This window comes from Oncorhynchus clarkii, chromosome 2 (genome assembly GCF_045791955.1).
Source record: "Oncorhynchus clarkii lewisi isolate Uvic-CL-2024 chromosome 2, UVic_Ocla_1.0, whole genome shotgun sequence".
Taxonomy (NCBI): domain Eukaryota; kingdom Metazoa; phylum Chordata; class Actinopteri; order Salmoniformes; family Salmonidae; genus Oncorhynchus; species Oncorhynchus clarkii.
Genome location: NC_092148.1, coordinates 24160300 through 24174646, shown reverse-complemented (window position 1 = coordinate 24174646; position 14347 = coordinate 24160300). Strand labels below are relative to the sequence as shown.

The 14347-nt window shown below is 44.0% G+C and overlaps 6 non-coding genes across 6 annotated transcripts; all 6 read left to right on the top strand.

Annotated features, from left to right (window-relative positions):
• The first annotated feature begins 1853 nt into the window (after nucleotides 1-1853).
• Nucleotides 1854-1935, top strand: trnas-aga (transfer RNA serine (anticodon AGA)). The gene has a single exon. It is a non-coding gene; the product is annotated as a tRNA-Ser (tRNA).
• Nucleotides 1936-3914: 1979 nt separating this feature from the next.
• On the top strand, nucleotides 3915-3996 carry trnas-aga (transfer RNA serine (anticodon AGA)). Its single transcript has one exon. It is a non-coding gene; the product is annotated as a tRNA-Ser (tRNA).
• A 2446-nt stretch (nucleotides 3997-6442) lies between these two features.
• Nucleotides 6443-6524, top strand: trnas-aga (transfer RNA serine (anticodon AGA)). The gene has a single exon. It is a non-coding gene; the product is annotated as a tRNA-Ser (tRNA).
• Nucleotides 6525-8990: 2466 nt separating this feature from the next.
• Nucleotides 8991-9072, top strand: trnas-aga (transfer RNA serine (anticodon AGA)). Its single transcript has one exon. It is a non-coding gene; the product is annotated as a tRNA-Ser (tRNA).
• A 2454-nt stretch (nucleotides 9073-11526) lies between these two features.
• On the top strand, nucleotides 11527-11608 carry trnas-aga (transfer RNA serine (anticodon AGA)). The gene has a single exon. It is a non-coding gene; the product is annotated as a tRNA-Ser (tRNA).
• A 2438-nt stretch (nucleotides 11609-14046) lies between these two features.
• On the top strand, nucleotides 14047-14128 carry trnas-aga (transfer RNA serine (anticodon AGA)). Its single transcript has one exon. It is a non-coding gene; the product is annotated as a tRNA-Ser (tRNA).
• The last annotated feature ends 219 nt before the right edge of the window (nucleotides 14129-14347 follow it).

Sequence of the window (14347 nt, the reverse complement as noted above, 5' to 3'; positions counted from 1 at the left end):
TTCCTCGCTTCACACCGTCAGCACCACTGACGATACACCCAGAAAAACGGACAGCGAAGATATAGATGCCCTTCTTGAGGACATACTTGACGATGATTTCGATTCCCTTGCGCTAAACGTGAGTAAATAACCTTAGCTACATCGCCTTGCAATGTTGAATGCAGTTTTTTGTTGTTGTTGCTAACAGCATCTACTGTCCAGTAGTAGTAGCTAGCTAAAGTTAGCTGTCTGGATATCACACGGATGTATTAGCTAGCTATAATGAGATAAATATGAGGCTATGTTTGATTGTTTTTAGCCTGTTTCCAATGGAAAGGTTGCTATCATTTTTGTCCTTCCGACTCCAATGCATTAGCTAACGTTACATTGCAAAAGGGCCGGCCCGTAGGTGGTGAAATGTAGGAAACAACATCTCCACCCCGCTGATCCAACACTGGGGCCCCACAAGGGTGCGTTCTCAGCCCTCTCCTGTACTCCCTGTTCACCCATGACTGCGTGGCCATGCACGCCTCCAACTCAATCATCAAGTTTGCAGACGACACTACAGTGGTAGGCTTGATTACCAGCAACGACGAGACGGCCTACAGGGAGGAGGTGAGGGCCCTCGGAGTGTGGTGTCAGGAAAATAACCTCACACTCAATGTCAACAAAACAAAGGAGATGATCGTGGACTTCAGGAAACAGCAGAGGGAGAAGCCCCCTATCCATATCGACGGGACAGTAGTGGAGAAGGTGGAAAGTTCCTCGGCGTACACATCACGGACAAACTGAAATGGTCCACCCACACAGACACACAGCGTGGTGAAGAAGGCGCAGCAGCGCCTTTTCAACCTCAGGAGGCTGAAGAAATTTGGCTTGTCACCAAAAACACTCACAAACTTTTACAACTGCACAATCGAGAGCATCCTGTCGGATAGTACAGATATTTCTGTACTAACAGTTTTCACCAATGTTCTCTTTATAATACTATGATAATGTTATATCAGTGTAGGCTGCTGAGGGGAGGACGGCTCATAATAATGTCTGGAATGGAGCAAATGGAATCAAACTATGTGTTTGATGCATTTGATACCATTCAACTGATTCCGCTTCCAGCCATTACTACGAGCTCCTCCTCCCAAATGTATTTTACCTTTATTTAACTACGCAAGTCAGTTAAGAACAAATTCTTATTTTCAGTGACGGCCTAGGAACAGTGGGTTAACTGTCAGTTCAGGGGCAGAACGACAGATTTGTACCTTGTCAGCTCGGGGATTTGAACTTGCAACCTTCCGGTTACTAGTCCAACGCTTTAACCACTAGGAGGTGCCACCAATCTCCTGTGTTTTCTGTTTAAACAATAAGTAAGGATGGAGCCTTGGGGTACTCCCTTGGTGACAGGCAGTGGCTGAGACAAAAAAAAAAACAGATTGCATACCAGAGAGAATACTATAGACATCAAGAAAGCCAGTCAATTGATTATTGACAAGTTTTCCAACACTTTTGATAAACGGGGAAAAATAGAAATAGGCCTATAACAGTTAGGATCAGCTTGATCTCCCCCTTTGGCGATATACCACAATCCCCCGAGGTGCCTTATTGCTATTTTTTATTTTTTATTATTTAACTAGGCAAATCAGTTAAGAACAAATTCTTATTTTCAATGAAGGCCTACACCTGCCAAACCCGGATGACGCAGGGCCAATTGTGCGCTGCCCTCTGGGCCTATCAATCACTGCCGGTTGTGATACAGCCTGGAAAAAATGGTTACCAACGTAATTTGAGTTTTGCTAAAACATAATATCAGTCAGTGTCTGATATATTTGTAATTTTATGTTGGCTATTACCGGTTTCTGTCTTCAATAGTATCAGCAGTTGTCGTGGCCGAGTGGTTAAGGCGATGGACTAGAAATCCATTGGGATCTTCCCGCGCAGGTTCGAATCCTGCCGACAACGTGATATTTTTCTCCTGTGATTGGTAATGCCCAGGTGTTTACATTGTATCATAGATAGCCAGTATCTGTATCACTACACATAAATCGCTAGCTACACGGTATCAATCTTTACCTACTTGAAATTAGGTTACGCCTGTCAATCAAGCACTCCTGTTCATGACAACAGTCAATAAGCAGCAGTACCCTGAAGCTATGGCGGACGATTTGGACGAATTGCTAGATGAGGTTGAAACAAAGTTCTGTCGCAATGTATATTTGACGCCACAACTTCAAGCTCCCTCAGATTTATCGACGGCTGGGAAATGTTTAACGCAAACTGGGAAAGAAAGAAAACACTGGTGCGTAGTAAAATGCAAGTGTCAACCGGCTAACGTTAACGATAGCTAACGTTAGTACGGGGGAATGGACTAACGTTAGCAAGCAAGGTTAGCAAACCAAGTTGTTGACCATGACTGACACAGTGGAAGCTTATGCAATGTAACTAACGACGATAGCTATGTAACGTGCCCGTAGGTGGTGAAATGTAGGAAACAACATCTCCACCCCGCTGATCCTCAACACTGGGGCCCCACAAGGGTGCGTTCTCAGCCCTCTCCTGTACTCCCTGTTCACCCATGACTGCGTGGCCATGCACGCCTCCAACTCAATCATCAAGTTTGCAGACGACACTACAGTGGTAGGCTTGATTACCAGCAACGACGAGACGGCCTACAGGGAGGAGGTGAGGGCCCTCGGAGTGTGGTGTCAGGAAAATAACCTCACACTCAATGTCAACAAAACAAAGGAGATGATCGTGGACTTCAGGAAACAGCAGAGGGAGAAGCCCCCTATCCATATCGACGGGACAGTAGTGGAGAAGGTGGAAAGTTCCTCGGCGTACACATCACGGACAAACTGAAATGGTCCACCCACACAGACACACAGCGTGGTGAAGAAGGCGCAGCAGCGCCTTTTCAACCTCAGGAGGCTGAAGAAATTTGGCTTGTCACCAAAAACACTCACAAACTTTTACAACTGCACAATCGAGAGCATCCTGTCGGATAGTACAGATATTTCTGTACTAACAGTTTTCACCAATGTTCTCTTTATAATACTATGATAATGTTATATCAGTGTAGGCTGCTGAGGGGAGGACGGCTCATAATAATGTCTGGAATGGAGCAAATGGAATCAAACTATGTGTTTGATGCATTTGATACCATTCAACTGATTCCGCTTCCAGCCATTACTACGAGCTCCTCCTCCCAAATGTATTTTACCTTTATTTAACTACGCAAGTCAGTTAAGAACAAATTCTTATTTTCAGTGACGGCCTAGGAACAGTGGGTTAACTGTCAGTTCAGGGGCAGAACGACAGATTTGTACCTTGTCAGCTCGGGGATTTGAACTTGCAACCTTCCGGTTACTAGTCCAACGCTTTAACCACTAGGAGGTGCCACCAATCTCCTGTGTTTTCTGTTTAAACAATAAGTAAGGATGGAGCCTTGGGGTACTCCCTTGGTGACAGGCAGTGGCTGAGACAAAAAAAAAAACAGATTGCATACCAGAGAGAATACTATAGACATCAAGAAAGCCAGTCAATTGATTATTGACAAGTTTTCCAACACTTTTGATAAACGGGGAAAAATAGAAATAGGCCTATAACAGTTAGGATCAGCTTGATCTCCCCCTTTGGCGATATACCACAATCCCCCGAGGTGCCTTATTGCTATTTTTTATTTTTTATTATTTAACTAGGCAAATCAGTTAAGAACAAATTCTTATTTTCAATGAAGGCCTACACCTGCCAAACCCGGATGACGCAGGGCCAATTGTGCGCTGCCCTCTGGGCCTATCAATCACTGCCGGTTGTGATACAGCCTGGAAAAAATGGTTACCAACGTAATTTGAGTTTTGCTAAAACATAATATCAGTCAGTGTCTGATATATTTGTAATTTTATGTTGGCTATTACCGGTTTCTGTCTTCAATAGTATCAGCAGTTGTCGTGGCCGAGTGGTTAAGGCGATGGACTAGAAATCCATTGGGATCTTCCCGCGCAGGTTCGAATCCTGCCGACAACGTGATATTTTTCTCCTGTGATTGGTAATGCCCATGTATCATAGATAGCCAGTATCTGTATCACTACACATAAATCGCTAGCTACACGGTATCAATCTTTACCTACTTGAAATTAGGTTACGCCTGTCAATCAAGCACTCCTGTTCATGACAACAGTCAATAAGCAGCAGTACCCTGAAGCTATGGCGGACGATTTGGACGAATTGCTAGATGAGGTTGAAACAAAGTTCTGTCGCAATGTATATTTGACGCCACAACTTCAAGCTCCCTCAGATTTATCGACGGCTGGGAAATGTTTAACGCAAACTGGGAAAGAAAGAAAACACTGGTGCGTAGTAAAATGCAAGTGTCAACCGGCTAACGTTAACGATAGCTAACGTTAGTACGGGGGAATGGACTAACGTTAGCAAGCAAGGTTAGCAAACCAAGTTGTTGACCATGACTGACACAGTGGAAGCTTATGCAATGTAACTAACGACGATAGCTATGTAACGTTAGCTAATTAGTTGCAAACGCCAGCCTTCCTAAAATGCATTGTTATTTCATCAAGCATGTTAGCTAAATCACGTAGTTAGCTATGTAACGTTAGCTTGCTAAAACTGTTCCTCGCTTCACACCGTCAGCACCACTGACGATACACCCAGAAAAACGGACAGCGAAGATATAGATGCCCTTCTTGAGGACATACTTGACGATGATTTCGATTCCCTTGCGCTAAACGTGAGTAAATAACCTTAGCTACATCGCCTTGCAATGTTGAATGCAGTTTTTTGTTGTTGTTGCTAACAGCATCTACTGTCCAGTAGTAGTAGCTAGCTAAAGTTAGCTGTCTGGATATCACACGGATGTATTAGCTAGCTATAATGAGATAAATATGAGGCTATGTTTGATTGTTTTTAGCCTGTTTCCAATGGAAAGGTTGCTATCATTTTTGTCCTTCCGACTCCAATGCATTAGCTAACGTTACATTGCAAAAGGGCCGGCCCGTAGGTGGTGAAATGTAGGAAACAACATCTCCACCCCGCTGATCCTCAACACTGGGGCCCCACAAGGGTGCGTTCTCAGCCCTCTCCTGTACTCCCTGTTCACCCATGACTGCGTGGCCATGCACGCCTCCAACTCAATCATCAAGTTTGCAGACGACACTACAGTGGTAGGCTTGATTACCAGCAACGACGAGACGGCCTACAGGGAGGAGGTGAGGGCCCTCGGAGTGTGGTGTCAGGAAAATAACCTCACACTCAATGTCAACAAAACAAAGGAGATGATCGTGGACTTCAGGAAACAGCAGAGGGAGAAGCCCCCTATCCATATCGACGGGACAGTAGTGGAGAAGGTGGAAAGTTCCTCGGCGTACACATCACGGACAAACTGAAATGGTCCACCCACACAGACACACAGCGTGGTGAAGAAGGCGCAGCAGCGCCTTTTCAACCTCAGGAGGCTGAAGAAATTTGGCTTGTCACCAAAAACACTCACAAACTTTTACAACTGCACAATCGAGAGCATCCTGTCGGATAGTACAGATATTTCTGTACTAACAGTTTTCACCAATGTTCTCTTTATAATACTATGATAATGTTATATCAGTGTAGGCTGCTGAGGGGAGGACGGCTCATAATAATGTCTGGAATGGAGCAAATGGAATCAAACTATGTGTTTGATACCATTCAACTGATTCCGCTTCCAGCCATTACTACGAGCTCCTCCTCCCAAATGTATTTTACCTTTATTTAACTACGCAAGTCAGTTAAGAACAAATTCTTATTTTCAGTGACGGCCTAGGAACAGTGGGTTAACTGTCAGTTCAGGGGCAGAACGACAGATTTGTACCTTGTCAGCTCGGGGATTTGAACTTGCAACCTTCCGGTTACTAGTCCAACGCTTTAACCACTAGGAGGTGCCACCAATCTCCTGTGTTTTCTGTTTAAACAATAAGTAAGGATGGAGCCTTGGGGTACTCCCTTGGTGACAGGCAGTGGCTGAGACAAAAAAAAAAACAGATTGCATACCAGAGAGAATACTATAGACATCAAGAAAGCCAGTCAATTGATTATTGACAAGTTTTCCAACACTTTTGATAAACGGGGAAAAATAGAAATAGGCCTATAACAGTTAGGATCAGCTTGATCTCCCCCTTTGGCGATATACCACAATCCCCCGAGGTGCCTTATTGCTATTTTTTATTTTTTATTATTTAACTAGGCAAATCAGTTAAGAACAAATTCTTATTTTCAATGAAGGCCTACACCTGCCAAACCCGGATGACGCAGGGCCAATTGTGCGCTGCCCTCTGGGCCTATCAATCACTGCCGGTTGTGATACAGCCTGGAAAAAATGGTTACCAACGTAATTTGAGTTTTGCTAAAACATAATATCAGTCAGTGTCTGATATATTTGTAATTTTATGTTGGCTATTACCGGTTTCTGTCTTCAATAGTATCAGCAGTTGTCGTGGCCGAGTGGTTAAGGCGATGGACTAGAAATCCATTGGGATCTTCCCGCGCAGGTTCGAATCCTGCCGACAACGTGATATTTTTCTCCTGTGATTGGTAATGCCCAGGTGTTTACATTGTATCATAGATAGCCAGTATCTGTATCACTACACATAAATCGCTAGCTACACGGTATCAATCTTTACCTACTTGAAATTAGGTTACGCCTGTCAATCAAGCACTCCTGTTCATGACAACAGTCAATAAGCAGCAGTACCCTGAAGCTATGGCGGACGATTTGGACGAATTGCTAGATGAGGTTGAAACAAAGTTCTGTCGCAATGTATATTTGACGCCACAACTTCAAGCTCCCTCAGATTTATCGACGGCTGGGAAATGTTTAACGCAAACTGGGAAAGAAAGAAAACACTGGTGCGTAGTAAAATGCAAGTGTCAACCGGCTAACGTTAACGATAGCTAACGTTAGTACGGGGGAATGGACTAACGTTAGCAAGCAAGGTTAGCAAACCAAGTTGTTGACCATGACTGACACAGTGGAAGCTTATGCAATGTAACTAACGACGATAGCTATGTAACGTTAGCTAATTAGTTGCAAACGCCAGCCTTCCTAAAATGCATTGTTATTTCATCAAGCATGTTAGCTAAATCACGTAGTTAGCTATGTAACGTTAGCTTGCTAAAACTGTTCCTCGCTTCACACCGTCAGCACCACTGACGATACACCCAGAAAAACGGACAGCGAAGATATAGATGCCCTTCTTGAGGACATACTTGACGATGATTTCGATTCCCTTGCGCTAAACGTGAGTAAATAACCTTAGCTACATCGCCTTGCAATGTTGAATGCAGTTTTTTGTTGTTGTTGCTAACAGCATCTACTGTCCAGTAGTAGTAGCTAGCTAAAGTTAGCTGTCTGGATATCACACGGATGTATTAGCTAGCTATAATGAGATAAATATGAGGCTATGTTTGATTGTTTTTAGCCTGTTTCCAATGGAAAGGTTGCTATCATTTTTGTCCTTCCGACTCCAATGCATTAGCTAACGTTACATTGCAAAAGGGCCGGCCCGTAGGTGGTGAAATGTAGGAAACAACATCTCCACCCCGCTGATCCTCAACACTGGGGCCCCACAAGGGTGCGTTCTCAGCCCTCTCCTGTACTCCCTGTTCACCCATGACTGCGTGGCCATGCACGCCTCCAACTCAATCATCAAGTTTGCAGACGACACTACAGTGGTAGGCTTGATTACCAGCAACGACGAGACGGCCTACAGGGAGGAGGTGAGGGCCCTCGGAGTGTGGTGTCAGGAAAATAACCTCACACTCAATGTCAACAAAACAAAGGAGATGATCGTGGACTTCAGGAAACAGCAGAGGGAGAAGCCCCCTATCCATATCGACGGGACAGTAGTGGAGAAGGTGGAAAGTTCCTCGGCGTACACATCACGGACAAACTGAAATGGTCCACCCACACAGACACACAGCGTGGTGAAGAAGGCGCAGCAGCGCCTTTTCAACCTCAGGAGGCTGAAGAAATTTGGCTTGTCACCAAAAACACTCACAAACTTTTACAACTGCACAATCGAGAGCATCCTGTCGGATAGTACAGATATTTCTGTACTAACAGTTTTCACCAATGTTCTCTTTATAATACTATGATAATGTTATATCAGTGTAGGCTGCTGAGGGGAGGACGGCTCATAATAATGTCTGGAATGGAGCAAATGGAATCAAACTATGTGTTTGATGCATTTGATACCATTCAACTGATTCCGCTTCCAGCCATTACTACGAGCTCCTCCTCCCAAATGTATTTTACCTTTATTTAACTACGCAAGTCAGTTAAGAACAAATTCTTATTTTCAGTGACGGCCTAGGAACAGTGGGTTAACTGTCAGTTCAGGGGCAGAACGACAGATTTGTACCTTGTCAGCTCGGGGATTTGAACTTGCAACCTTCCGGTTACTAGTCCAACGCTTTAACCACTAGGAGGTGCCACCAATCTCCTGTGTTTTCTGTTTAAACAATAAGTAAGGATGGAGCCTTGGGGTACTCCCTTGGTGACAGGCAGTGGCTGAGACAAAAAAAAAAACAGATTGCATACCAGAGAGAATACTATAGACATCAAGAAAGCCAGTCAATTGATTATTGACAAGTTTTCCAACACTTTTGATAAACGGGGAAAAATAGAAATAGGCCTATAACAGTTAGGATCAGCTTGATCTCCCCCTTTGGCGATATACCACAATCCCCCGAGGTGCCTTATTGCTATTTTTTATTTTTTATTATTTAACTAGGCAAATCAGTTAAGAACAAATTCTTATTTTCAATGAAGGCCTACACCTGCCAAACCCGGATGACGCAGGGCCAATTGTGCGCTGCCCTCTGGGCCTATCAATCACTGCCGGTTGTGATACAGCCTGGAAAAAATGGTTACCAACGTAATTTGAGTTTTGCTAAAACATAATATCAGTCAGTGTCTGATATATTTGTAATTTTATGTTGGCTATTACCGGTTTCTGTCTTCAATAGTATCAGCAGTTGTCGTGGCCGAGTGGTTAAGGCGATGGACTAGAAATCCATTGGGATCTTCCCGCGCAGGTTCGAATCCTGCCGACAACGTGATATTTTTCTCCTGTGATTGGTAATGCCCATGTATCATAGATAGCCAGTATCTGTATCACTACACATAAATCGCTAGCTACACGGTATCAATCTTTACCTACTTGAAATTAGGTTACGCCTGTCAATCAAGCACTCCTGTTCATGACAACAGTCAATAAGCAGCAGTACCCTGAAGCTATGGCGGACGATTTGGACGAATTGCTAGATGAGGTTGAAACAAAGTTCTGTCGCAATGTATATTTGACGCCACAACTTCAAGCTCCCTCAGATTTATCGACGGCTGGGAAATGTTTAACGCAAACTGGGAAAGAAAGAAAACACTGGTGCGTAGTAAAATGCAAGTGTCAACCGGCTAACGTTAACGATAGCTAACGTTAGTACGGGGGAATGGACTAACGTTAGCAAGCAAGGTTAGCAAACCAAGTTGTTGACCATGACTGACACAGTGGAAGCTTATGCAATGTAACTAACGACGATAGCTATGTAACGTTAGCTAATTAGTTGCAAACGCCAGCCTTCCTAAAATGCATTGTTATTTCATCAAGCATGTTAGCTAAATCACGTAGTTAGCTATGTAACGTTAGCTTGCTAAAACTGTTCCTCGCTTCACACCGTCAGCACCACTGACGATACACCCAGAAAAACGGACAGCGAAGATATAGATGCCCTTCTTGAGGACATACTTGACGATGATTTCGATTCCCTTGCGCTAAACGTGAGTAAATAACCTTAGCTACATCGCCTTGCAATGTTGAATGCAGTTTTTTGTTGTTGTTGCTAACAGCATCTACTGTCCAGTAGTAGTAGCTAGCTAAAGTTAGCTGTCTGGATATCACACGGATGTATTAGCTAGCTATAATGAGATAAATATGAGGCTATGTTTGATTGTTTTTAGCCTGTTTCCAATGGAAAGGTTGCTATCATTTTTGTCCTTCCGACTCCAATGCATTAGCTAACGTTACATTGCAAAAGGGCCGGCCCGTAGGTGGTGAAATGTAGGAAACAACATCTCCACCCCGCTGATCCTCAACACTGGGGCCCCACAAGGGTGCGTTCTCAGCCCTCTCCTGTACTCCCTGTTCACCCATGACTGCGTGGCCATGCACGCCTCCAACTCAATCATCAAGTTTGCAGACGACACTACAGTGGTAGGCTTGATTACCAGCAACGACGAGACGGCCTACAGGGAGGAGGTGAGGGCCCTCGGAGTGTGGTGTCAGGAAAATAACCTCACACTCAATGTCAACAAAACAAAGGAGATGATCGTGGACTTCAGGAAACAGCAGAGGGAGAAGCCCCCTATCCATATCGACGGGACAGTAGTGGAGAAGGTGGAAAGTTCCTCGGCGTACACATCACGGACAAACTGAAATGGTCCACCCACACAGACACACAGCGTGGTGAAGAAGGCGCAGCAGCGCCTTTTCAACCTCAGGAGGCTGAAGAAATTTGGCTTGTCACCAAAAACACTCACAAACTTTTACAACTGCACAATCGAGAGCATCCTGTCGGATAGTACAGATATTTCTGTACTAACAGTTTTCACCAATGTTCTCTTTATAATACTATGATAATGTTATATCAGTGTAGGCTGCTGAGGGGAGGACGGCTCATAATAATGTCTGGAATGGAGCAAATGGAATCAAACTATGTGTTTGATGCATTTGATACCATTCAACTGATTCCGCTTCCAGCCATTACTACGAGCTCCTCCTCCCAAATGTATTTTACCTTTATTTAACTACGCAAGTCAGTTAAGAACAAATTCTTATTTTCAGTGACGGCCTAGGAACAGTGGGTTAACTGTCAGTTCAGGGGCAGAATGACAGATTTGTACCTTGTCAGCTCGGGGATTTGAACTTGCAACCTTCCGGTTACTAGTCCAACGCTTTAACCACTAGGAGGTGCCACCAATCTCCTGTGTTTTCTGTTTAAACAATAAGTAAGGATGGAGCCTTGGGGTACTCCCTTGGTGACAGGCAGTGGCTGAGACAAAAAAAAAACAGATTGCATACCAGAGAGAATACTATAGACATCAAGAAAGCCAGTCAATTGATTATTGACAAGTTTTCCAACACTTTTGATAAACGGGGAAAAATAGATATAGGCCTATAACAGTTAGGATCAGCTTGATCTCCCCCTTTGGCGATATACCACAATCCCCCGAGGTGCCTTATTGCTATTTTTTATTTTTTATTATTTAACTAGGCAAATCAGTTAAGAACAAATTCTTATTTTCAATGAAGGCCTACACCTGCCAAACCCGGATGACGCAGGGCCAATTGTGCGCTGCCCTCTGGGCCTATCAATCACTGCCGGTTGTGATACAGCCTGGAAAAAATGGTTACCAACGTAATTTGAGTTTTGCTAAAACATAATATCAGTCAGTGTCTGATATATTTGTAATTTTATGTTGGCTATTACCGGTTTCTGTCTTCAATAGTATCAGCAGTTGTCGTGGCCGAGTGGTTAAGGCGATGGACTAGAAATCCATTGGGATCTTCCCGCGCAGGTTCGAATCCTGCCGACAACGTGATATTTTTCTCCTGTGATTGGTAATGCCCATGTATCATAGATAGCCAGTATCTGTATCACTACACATAAATCGCTAGCTACACGGTATCAATCTTTACCTACTTGAAATTAGGTTACGCCTGTCAATCAAGCACTCCTGTTCATGACAACAGTCAATAAGCAGCAGTACCCTGAAGCTATGGCGGACGATTTGGACGAATTGCTAGATGAGGTTGAAACAAAGTTCTGTCGCAATGTATATTTGACGCCACAACTTCAAGCTCCCTCAGATTTATCGACGGCTGGGAAATGTTTAACGCAAACTGGGAAAGAAAGAAAACACTGGTGCGTAGTAAAATGCAAGTGTCAACCGGCTAACGTTAACGATAGCTAACGTTAGTACGGGGGAATGGACTAACGTTAGCAAGCAAGGTTAGCAAACCAAGTTGTTGACCATGACTGACACAGTGGAAGCTTATGCAATGTAACTAACGACGATAGCTATGTAACGTTAGCTAATTAGTTGCAAACGCCAGCCTTCCTAAAATGCATTGTTATTTCATCAAGCATGTTAGCTAAATCACGTAGTTAGCTATGTAACGTTAGCTTGCTAAAACTGTTCCTCGCTTCACACCGTCAGCACCACTGACGATACACCCAGAAAAACGGACAGCGAAGATATAGATGCCCTTCTTGAGGACATACTTGACGATGATTTCGATTCCCTTGCGCTAAACGTGAGTAAATAACCTTAGCTACATCGCCTTGCAATGTTGAATGCAGTTTTTTGTTGTTGTTGCTAACAGCATCTACTGTCCAGTAGTAGTAGCTAGCTAAAGTTAGCTGTCTGGATATCACACGGATGTATTAGCTAGCTATAATGAGATAAATATGAGGCTATGTTTGATTGTTTTTAGCCTGTTTCCAATGGAAAGGTTGCTATCATTTTTGTCCTTCCGACTCCAATGCATTAGCTAACGTTACATTGCAAAAGGGCCGGCCCGTAGGTGGTGAAATGTAGGAAACAACATCTCCACCCCGCTGATCCTCAACACTGGGGCCCCACAAGGGTGCGTTCTCAGCCCTCTCCTGTACTCCCTGTTCACCCATGACTGCGTGGCCATGCACGCCTCCAACTCAATCATCAAGTTTGCAGACGACACTACAGTGGTAGGCTTGATTACCAGCAACGACGAGACGGCCTACAGGGAGGAGGTGAGGGCCCTCGGAGTGTGGTGTCAGGAAAATAACCTCACACTCAATGTCAACAAAACAAAGGAGATGATCGTGGACTTCAGGAAACAGCAGAGGGAGAAGCCCCCTATCCATATCGACGGGACAGTAGTGGAGAAGGTGGAAAGTTCCTCGGCGTACACATCACGGACAAACTGAAATGGTCCACCCACACAGACACACAGCGTGGTGAAGAAGGCGCAGCAGCGCCTTTTCAACCTCAGGAGGCTGAAGAAATTTGGCTTGTCACCAAAAACACTCACAAACTTTTACAACTGCACAATCGAGAGCATCCTGTCGGATAGTACAGATATTTCTGTACTAACAGTTTTCACCAATGTTCTCTTTATAATACTATGATAATGTTATATCAGTGTAGGCTGCTGAGGGGAGGACGGCTCATAATAATGTCTGGAATGGAGCAAATGGAATCAAACTATGTGTTTGATGCATTTGATACCAGATTCCGCTTCCAGCCACGCTCCTCCTCCCAAATGTATTTTACCTTTATTTAACTACGCAAGTCAGTTAAGAACAAATTCTTATTTTCAGTGACGGCCTAGGAACAGTGGGTTAACTGTCAGTTCAGGGGCAGAACGACAGATTTGTACCTTGTCAGCTCGGGGATATGAACTTGCAACCTTCCGGTTACTAGTCCAACGCTTTAACCACTAGGAGGTGCCACCAATCTCCTGTGTTTTCTGTTTAAACAATAAGTAAGGATTGAGCCTTGGGGTACTCCCTTGGTGACAGGCAGTGGCTGAGACAAAAAAAAACAGATTGCATACCAGAGAGAATACTATAGACATCAAGAAAGCCAGTCAATTGATTATTGACAAGTTTTCCAACACTTTTGATAAACGGGGAAAAATAGAAATAGGCCTATAACAGTTAGGATCAGCTTGATCTCCCCCTTTGGCGATATACCACAATCCCCCGAGGTGCCTTATTGCTATTTTTTATTTTTTATTATTTAACTAGGCAAATCAGTTAAGAACAAATTCGTATTTTCAATGAAGGCCTACACCTGCCAAACCCGGATGACGCAGGGCCAATTGTGCGCTGCCCTCTGGGCCTATCAATCACTGCCGGTTGTGATACAGCCTGGAAAAAATGGTTACCAACGTAATTTGAGTTTTGCTAAAACATAATATCAGTCAGTGTCTGATATATTTGTAATTTTATGTTGGCTATTACCGGTTTCTGTCTTCAATAGTATCAGCAGTTGTCGTGGCCGAGTGGTTAAGGCGATGGACTAGAAATCCATTGGGATCTTCCCGCGCAGTTTCGAATCCTGCCGACAACGTGATATTTTTCTCCTGTGATTGGTAATGCCCAGGCGTTTACATTGTATCATAGATAGCCAGTATCTGTATCACTACACATAAATCGCTAGCTACACGGTATCAATCTTTACCTACTTGAAATTAGGTTACGCCTGTCAATCAAGCACTCCTGTTCATGACAACAGTCAATAAGCAGCAGTACCCTGAAGCTATGGCGGACGATTTGGACGAATTGCTAG